This window comes from Euprymna scolopes, chromosome 33 (assembly GCF_053919585.1).
Source record: "Euprymna scolopes isolate OS-2025 chromosome 33, ASM5391958v1, whole genome shotgun sequence".
NCBI lineage: Eukaryota > Metazoa > Mollusca > Cephalopoda > Sepiida > Sepiolidae > Euprymna > Euprymna scolopes.
Genome location: NC_136514.1, coordinates 41986799 through 41996862, shown reverse-complemented (window position 1 = coordinate 41996862; position 10064 = coordinate 41986799).

Here is a 10064-nt window from a genome sequence, read left to right as displayed (position 1 = left end):
TGTGTGTCTCATTGAACACCGGGGATGATTATTGTTTGCTTTTCTTTGCGATCCATCTTTTCTATTTGACGGACCCATGTTGAAACATTCTGTTCGAGCATAAAAAGAAATTCGCCTTAGCCGTGAACGTTTTCGACCTCCATAAATCGTCTCCGGGCGAGCGATGAATTGAACAATTGCTTTTAGAGAATTTATTGAAAAAGTCGATTAAACTCGTTTAAAGCACTAAAGCGTACGGTCTACTTCATATTGAGCCTGATTGATAGTCGTTTTTAACTTCTATAATTGTGAGACACAAGTCAAAATATGAGACGGTAGAATGGCGGTATTTTTTTTATTAATATATATCTAAACTCATTTTTTGGGGTTGTCATGTGCAACTAGATGTTGCCCACTCTTGGCAATTCCTAATTATCTGATTAATTCGTACACTACAGGATTGCAAAATCAGTAATCCGCTTCGCGACTCTCTAACGAGCTTTTCCCTGATTCGTCGTAAACTATATAATACATACAATAATATATAATATCTTTGTTCACTAAAATAAATCTCTGACTATCTGGACAATTGTGTCACTCTCTGACGTTGAAATGTGGCCAATGTTTTCTTGATTGTTATTGATTTATACATTCCTAATCTGCTCAATATTTAACTAATATTCATTTATTTCTAAGCTGTTTATTTCAAATTCGTCAAAATGCATTCATAGCCAGCTCTATACCTTGCATGTTTACCTAGTGAAACTACTCGGTTGCTACTGCAACAAATTCTTAAACAATAATGTAAAAAAAAAAATATACGTAGACGTGCCTATGCAAATACCAAGCTGTGTGTGAAATGACGTCATGGTAAGGGAAAATATATACATGTATAGAAAAAAGACACCCGAGAGTAGATTCGAGAGAACAAAAGTCAGAGAGGAGGACCATCACGTCAGAGACGTGTGTGACTTCACAGCTGTAATGAGAAGTCACGCGTGGCGGGAGAATGGAGAATAAAGATAATATTCTTTCACACGAAACGGGAGTTGAAGTTGTTTCCTCTTTCCTATTCTTTATCTCCTTTTCGACTGAGTCTTCAACGTGTGGGTCTCGGGTGTCTACATATTAAAGCACGTGTAAAAGTGTACAAAGTTACAATAAAATTAATACGAATAAGAAGAACAAAGTAAAATTTTAAAGTTCCACAAAAAATTCGATAATTACTAGATTCGTATTACTTGGATTCTTCAGGCTAATGTTCTGATCTTGAGGTAATTTTATAACGTTTCAACCGATGTACTCTCCTGTTATGTAATTGGGAACATGAGAAATTATCTGTCGATCTATCTATCTATCTATCTATCTATCTAACTGTCTAGGAAAACAAGAACTGAGATGCGAAACTATGTTTTGATAAACTTGTCAAAACATTATCAAGGTATAAAATGGACAAGTTGCACCGAAAGCTCTAAAAATAGTAAATGGACTATTCGATTAAATAATAATAATAATAATAATAATAATAATAATAATAATAATTATTATTATTATTATTATTATTATTATTATTATTATTATTATTATTATTATTGGCTCTAAATGAGCTTTCACACTGGTTTACAAAGATCTCATTGGATACAGACTGGTGTTCCCGGAAAGCTGAGTGACAACAAGTCTTCCCAGATTTTCCAGTACTCTCCACCTCTTTCGATAACATTTGCATAAAAAACGCATTATCGCAACATCTGCTTGCCATTGATTTCTCGTTAGCAGTGACCATTGGTCTTTACTGGAATTTGAGTGGCAATGAGCCTCCCAAAGGTCCCAGTACTTATACAGTGGAGGTCTGGATAGTGCTCACTCCTCGGTATTTCCCTCCTCCTGAAATACTTGGCTATTTGGTTTCACTCTTTATTTGGGTGGGGGCAGTTATGTGGTAATAGAGGATGGGGTGGGGTTAGAGAATTTATAGGTATGCATCTTCAATGCTCTTGGTTCCATGTTTTGTCTGTGGCAGTTTGTCTGGTCTACTCTTTTGTTTCCTGTGTGTTAGTCCCAACATTCAAGGGGTTTCCTTGATATTTCAGCTTTTTTGATTATTGTTGTTTGTTGTATTTTTCCAGTCATTCCTCTGATTCCAATTCATCCGATTCTTTTTTCAAAGTTTTTTCGGGATTGTTCCTAGTGCTCCTACTATTATAAGTATTGTTTGGATTTTCTTTCATATTCCTTTAAGCTCTCTACTCACTAGAAGTAATCACACAGGCCATCATGAATGATTTCTCTTTGAGAACAACTTGTGTCGTTCTCTGGAGGCTGAGTGACAAAAAGTCTCCCCATATTTACAGCACTCCCGATCTCTTTCGATATCTATTGCAGATGAATTTGCGTTATCGTAATAGTTGCTATCATTGGTTTCTCATTAGCAGCAACCTAAAATTCAATTCTACTTTGTATTCATCCAGCGGAAGTTTGTCTAGTGCTTTCTATCCTCGGTCATTCCACTCTCCTTGACCCTTCTTGCTTATTTGGTATGGCGTCAATCGGGGGGGGGGAGACAGGGGAGCTGAGTTCATTTAAAGTTTCACTTTTAATGATTTCATGTAATTTTTATTTTACATTTGTAGCAATTTCTGTATGTCCAGTTTGTGCCTGTAGCTCATGTGTGTTAATCTCCGCATTCAAGAGTTTGTCTTTATATTTCAGCCGTTTTCATTAGTATTGTCTGTTGTATCGTATCAGCCATCCCTCTGATTCCAATCTCTCCTATTCTCTTTTCAAAGTTTATCGGTATTGTCCCTAGCGCTCCTACTATTACTGGTGTTATCTTTACTTTTTTCATCTTCCATATCAATTCTCCGTCTCTTTGATCCTCTCACAGTGGTCTGCTGGAACGGAAAAATCTACCACCTGGCAGGTGCTTTCTTTATCCTTGCTTGGATGGGTCTATACGTTTGTATATCTCATAGTATGTGGTGCCTTTCATTTTCAAGTTCTGGTGGCGGTTAGTGATTGTGCCATTAGTAAGCGTGTTCAAGATCTAAGACACGAAAGACATTTTTAAATAGTTTTAAAAATTGTGTAAGAAACTTCCGAGACTATATATATATATATATATATATATATATATATATATATATATATATATATATATATATATATATACTGCGTATCAAATTATTAACACGTTTACATTTTTTTGAATATTAAAAGAACGAGTGAATAAAAATCCATGGAACTTTGAGAAAGTGCTTAAAATACTATTCAGCTACTCCAGTCAGAAAATAAAAATATTTAAAGCAATATTAGCGAAACTATGGCAGAAGATAGGAATATCTGCTCATTTCAGTCTGTCAAATTATTAACGAGGTTGAGAAAAAACACGATATACCCATAACTTGTTTATTGAAATAATTTTCAAACATTAAATGAACTAGGAAAAAATCCTTAGAGCACAACAACTACATAGCAATTTACATAATAAGTAGGGCATATGCAATTCTTTTTTATGAATGACTTGGAAAAGAGGTTGGTCCACAGAATTAGTCAAATTTGTGTTTTCGTCAAGAGTTATTCCTCGCGACACCTCTTGGAGAGCATCCTACAACTCGCAGTGCCTCTTAGAGAGCACCCCACAACTCATCTTTGCTCTTAGATTGACGTCCACTTGCATAGAGATGTCGCTTCATGATACTCCAAAGGTTCTCAATTGGGTTCAAATCTGGTGAATTCGCAGGCCTCTCTATCTTCCGTAACCCAGAGAACCCCAGTTGTTGCAAACACTCTTTGCTTTTGTTTGCTGCATGCGAAAGAAGCGTTATCCTGCATGAAAATAATGGTTATTCTGAACGTCGACTTTTGCTGTTTATGCCATTGTTTAAAGTGCTCCTTCAGAAAAGCTATGTTAGAATTTGACGTCACATTTACGTCTTCTGGGCCTCTCCATGGGTCAACTAAAGTATCTCTGATAACCCCAGCCCAAATCATTATCCCACTACAACCTTTTTGGCGCCTTAAACGCTGATGACGATGTCGTCAATCTAGGACCCATCCTTTGCTCAAGAGTGACAGACATTTCATCCTTGAATAAACATTTGTAAAAATCTTTTTCATGTTATCTTCTGCCCATTTCTATCGGTTGCTTTAATGGAGGCTATGTCACAGGCTTAACAGACTTTGCCACTTCTTTCAGAAGGCGACATCGAATACTTCTTGAGACTTTCTTCAATCCGGCTTGGTCAAAGACTTCTCGACTTGTCTTGACAGGGTTCTTAAGTTCACTTTTAATGTCGAGTAGAGAACAGCGTGAAACAACTCTAGATATACCTTTATCTGCTCTCTTACGTACCTTTGGAGGGTCCTAGACAAAGTTATTCACAGTTCGATGGTAACTTCCTATCATTGTCGATATTTCGATTGTAGTTTTGCCTTTTGCTAGCTGTTGAGAACTAATCAAACCACCTTTACAACCCGTTTTATTGACGAAACAAACTGCATTGTTAATAATGTGACACACCTCAAATATCGTGGATTCAGCAATTACGATGACTAGTTGTTCACATTGCGCGGATCAGTATGAACATTTCATAGTCCGCGCAGCTCAGCATTGCAAACATTTCCGAACTTTTTGATACGAAACTACGGGTAAGTTTCTGGAATTGGTAAAAAATGTTATCTCTGTAATAATTTGACACGCAGTGTACATACATGTTAGATAATAACTTAGTTTTAAGTTAAATTAGTTATTATCGATCGATCTGTCTATCTGTTTATCTATCTACTCAGTGATGTTGTTAAACATAGATATAAAAGATTATATTTTACATTTTCTTGGCTCACAGGATTGAGAAAATGAAGTGAGAATAGGAAAATTGAAAATGTATCCATAGATATACATTTGGAAAAAAATAATGGAGGAATGTTAGATTAGTACTTAAAAGTTAAATTAGTTATCATCGATCTATCTATTAGTATATCTATCTATTTATCTATAAATCCCGTGATATTATTAAATAGTTTATATTGGAAGTTATTTATTGTTTAAAGAATAGTATTAGTTTGGAATGTAACAATGGAGGTTTACTGAGGATGTTAACAGAAATTAGCTAAGTTAAAAATAAACAAATCAACTTTAACAGTTATACACGTGATAGAGGTGACTAGCTTTTTATGATGATGTCAAGGGAATGCCAGGTCAAGAGGCAGAAGATTAGATTGAAGAGTTAGAGTTTGGTCACGAAAGTTGGCAGACGTGCCCCAAAGCACCGAAGCGGGCCTGAAATGAACAAGCATGTAGACACGTAATGCAGCGTGTAGACACGTAATGCAGACACTAAAATAAATTCATCTTTTGCAAAATATAAATTCGTTGTCCGTTCTGTGGTCTCCCAAAAGAAGAAAAAACAGGTGTCTCAATCGGTTATTGTGTTGGCCGTTGCATGTTTTATCAAAGAGCCCAGCAGTCAAGACAGAAGAATTTCCGGATAAAGAATAGGTATGATGCATCTTTATCTTATCATCTCCTATTAAAATAGTGGTCCTGGATATGACTTTAAACTATATCCGATGGTGAGGCCCCAGCTTATGGGCTTTGGGGAGTGTGGAGCCACCCCTTAATTGCCATTGTTCCCAGGTCCATTCTGACCCAGAGTGGTAGTACCTGTTAGGGTCCCAACTATGGGTTAAATAGAAACTTTTTTGAAAAAAAACGAAACAAATATTCTATTAAAAAAAATTCTCCAAAATCACTGGATCGGCATTAAATGACCTAAAAAGGGTTGATATGCCGTAAAACAAAAACAACCAACCAACCAACCAACTTATTAAAATAATTATTCTTCTTATAAAATATAGCTTTATTTAGATACGAACTGTAATATATCCCCGTGTGATAACTCCTTTATACAACAGTTTATACGTCGATATCATCCGCCTCTCTGTACAAAATAAATCGATTTGGTTGCCGTGGGCCAAATCGCATCAGCGATGCGATAGCGAACCTCAGTTTAAATAAAGTACAACGTGAGAAACAGGTCTTCAATGTGGAATAGAGATATAATGTCGAGAAAAAAAAAACACAGACAAACACAATAATATGTCTGAAAAAAAGAACTTAATGCACACATACAGACACACAAAGTTTAATGAAGAAAAGAAAAAAATGCACTCGCACACACACACACAAAATAAGTTATATGTAAGACTTTATATGTTGAAATAGTTAAAAGAAAGAACACGTTTAATACATAAGAGAAAATCTGATAATGAACAGAAAAATATCATTCAATGTAAAATTAGAAGGAAAAAAGAATTCATGTTAAAATTTTTAAAAGCCGATGCGCTAAGAAAAACGTGAACTGACTTACACGTATAGTGCGATATTATCAAAAATAGCGGATTCTTTTGACTCCATGTTAATCATTGCAAGATGCTTGGGTTCGTGGGCGTCTATGACATAATGTTATATTTTAAAAAAGCATCGCTAGGTTGAACTGTGTTGTAAGACTGATGTTCTTTTAGGTAAGACACATCCCCCGATAATTGAGAAAATTTGAACGACAAAAAAATTGTTTTTCCAGTTTTGACGGCAATATTGGACATTTTTTTAAGGACTGGAAAACGATGTTTTCTATAGTTACTTGAAAATTATTGTTGCATGTTAGAATAGGAACAAAAACATGATGTTTTGATTGTTATGCATTGTATGATTTCTTATTTGTTTTCCTAGAGTCTGCAAAATGTTAATTTAGAAAAAAAAAAAAACAGGTTATAAGTTAAAAACGAGTTCTTTGGTCGGCCTAGTAAAATTAGAATTTTTAAGAGGGGAGAGGATTAAATTTACGTAGGTAGTCGTTTATTTTGTTGTTTTCGGGAGTGGTTCGCCCAACGATGTTTTTCGTCATGATTTTTTTCTGACATGCGTAACTCGACAGAAAAGCACGATGAATATGCTCCTGTAAAAAAAACAAACAAAAAACTGTTTTCCGCGAGGTTTGAGCCTAAAATTGCCGGTTGCGGTTACCAGCTATGGAAATTTTTCCAACATAGCTGAAGAAAAGCTGAATATTTCTGTCCACCGTAAGCGGGGCGAGTCGGATGATTAACTTTAGGGAACACAATGGAATACTTCCTTAACAGGCGTAAGGGAGGTATGGAATGGAAAACGTGGCAGTAATGTTGCTAATCACTCAGGGAAGATGGGAGAGGAAAAGAAAATATAAGGGTCACCAATACGTAACAGCTAAATAAGTAAACTGTTGCCCTATTGGCGATTAAATTTAGTATCTAAGATTATGTATGTGGGGTGTTTCTAGTTTTGGTATTCTGAAGCATTCCAAAAAGGCGTAGTGGAAAAAATCACACACCCTATTATCGGGATAGCTAGGGATTTAGTGGAGCGCTTAGTACCGTAAGGCGCGAATGAGGGTTTAGATAAGGGAAGTGTTACGTTTTTACACAGTCTGGTGTGGAAGACTGATGCATTTTATCGAACAAAGGATCTGTTTTAAAACTAGGTTAGTGGTTTAAGGCAGACATTTTATTATTATTTTTTTTTTAGTTTAGATATAAATATACATATGTGTACATATCCTTTGTTCGATAAAATGCATGTCCACTGGCTGATAGGAAGGGGTGTGGTGGATACTAGAAAGCTGATTGGCTTACTAAATCCTCAACAGAAGAGGACCATATAAAAACGATAAACAACCACAGAATTCGCGCATAAGCCTAACGAATCCTAGAGTGAATGAAACACCGAATATTCAGTGTAGCTTAATCGCCATATATATTTTATAAATTACTAACTAGCTCTACCTTCGCATTGAGCACTTTTGAAGTAAATACTTAAAGTTTACGCATAAATCTATACTTTCGTATATTAATTTTATGTGAGTAAATGAAGTAGTTATATATATATATATTTATATATAATATAAAGCTGAACATCTGTGTGTGTGTGTGTGTGTGTGTGTGTGTGTGTGTGTGTGTGTGTGGTCACGAATAGGCTCCTATATGGTTGACTATTTTAAAAAACTGATCAATTATTATGATAGAAGATGTATCCAGACAAAAGAATGGGTATGTTTGATCTGTCAGAACGGTGGTTCATAAAACTTGTGGGGTCTGCGTTCGCGCCTGGACTCCAACGTATGGAAACAAAAAATGAAAATAAAACGTTTACAAGGGTTGTTGATATAGATGGACATAAGAATACTTTGATAAGTATGTTTTAACTTAAATAGGGTATAATAAAATTATGGGCTATGCGTTCGCGCCTGTACTCAATGGAAATATGGCACAAACTTTAACCAAGACTTTTCATATCTATTTGGGTAAATATACTTTGATAATTATGTTTCAGTTTGAAGAAATATGGTATAACAAAATTATGGCGTGTTCGTTCGCGCCTAACCTCCATAGAATGTAAATATGTCACAAAGTTTAATAAGTTTTTTTTAAAAGGGGTGACCATCCACAATAACACCTTAACTTTAATCTTAATTCACGTAAGCTTTTATTTATTTTTTTGAGTTGAATCATATTGTGTGGAATAAATTAACCTTATAAATTCACGTTCTTATTAAAATGAAAGGCAAAAAAAAAATGCAGAACTTTAGACAAATTTTGCATAACACTGTTTTTTTCTTCTCCACTTGCACGTGGCACTCTTTCGAAAATAGATAAATAGATAAACAATAAAAAATAAGAACGTTACTTGTTATCGTATCAAAAGAAGGAAACAATCCTGCTCACGTTATTACGTGTCTGTTAAAAAACATTTACATAACCTTTTTATGTTTATTTATATATCTGTTTAAGCTTTCTTTGTCAGTGTACTTGAAGGAATTCAGTTGATTACAACCCTTTCTACGTGTTCTTTACATTACAATATTACAACCAAAACTCCCGACGGCGCAATACTACACCGTTCAATACTGTAAATCTGAAACGAAGCTGTTCTGCTTGAAAAGGGCACCATTTTCTTCTTATTCATATTTATATCGATTCTTTGCTTTAAAAGACTAAAGTAATTACGTGTTTAGTTTTTTAATATCCCATTTTACTGTTTCGGATTATTTTACTAAAGTAAGTAAAGCTGCATTTTTTTTCAAAACTGTTTTTGTTTCTTTGTTTTTTTTTTAATATTTCGTCGATGTTATTTAGTAAGAGTGTTTAGCAGAAAAGCCAACAAACGACTACCCGAAAAAATAAATATACAAGAAATAAATGTTACCATAGTCAATAAAAGTTCATTTAATGTTTTCTTTTTGTTTTGAAATAGCTTTTAATGCTCTTTACTTGAAATGATTTCGGCGAACCGGAATTAAAACGAAATTTGAGGCGATAACTACTTAAATTAATTTTTATATAAACTACACATGCCATAATGAAATATTCCTCAAGCACAAAATAACGGAAAACATTAGGATATGTTTATAAATATTCCTTACGGTGACGGGCCTCTCTTAAATTGTTAACACAGAATGCTCCGGTGCCCCTCCTTCAAATTGAAAACAGGGCTCTCCATTTAAAAGTCGCTGCCATTTTGATTTTTTTTTAAACCGGTTCGTGAATTAAAAAAAAACATTTTTTTCACTACTTACTTAAAAATACTAACCAATGAACTTTTCTACCATAAAAGTAACTTTTATTGACAATGGTAACATTTATTTCTTGTATATTTATATTATTATATATATCATATTTTCTCTTTGTAAGGAAACATCATTTTGTGGGTCACTCTTGGCTACGAATGAAAACAAAGTTGATATGAAAAATATATTTTCGCGAAAATTATTTTTACTTTCATCATATTTTGCTTAGGGTAAAATTTTTGAGTATCAAAACCTTTCTCTTTACAACCCCTTCCTTTTAATAACCTATCATAATTTCATCAATCACAGTCCATTTTCTGTAGGCTGTTTTTGAACTCAGTCAACGACGGGTACTTCTGCTAGTATATTTCTAATTTATAAAGAGAGCACGTAAAAGGAAGAGAGAAATAGAAATAGTTCGTTGCATTTCAATCATTAAAATATAGCAATTAATTCATAATCTTTATTTTCTATTTTGTATTTCAA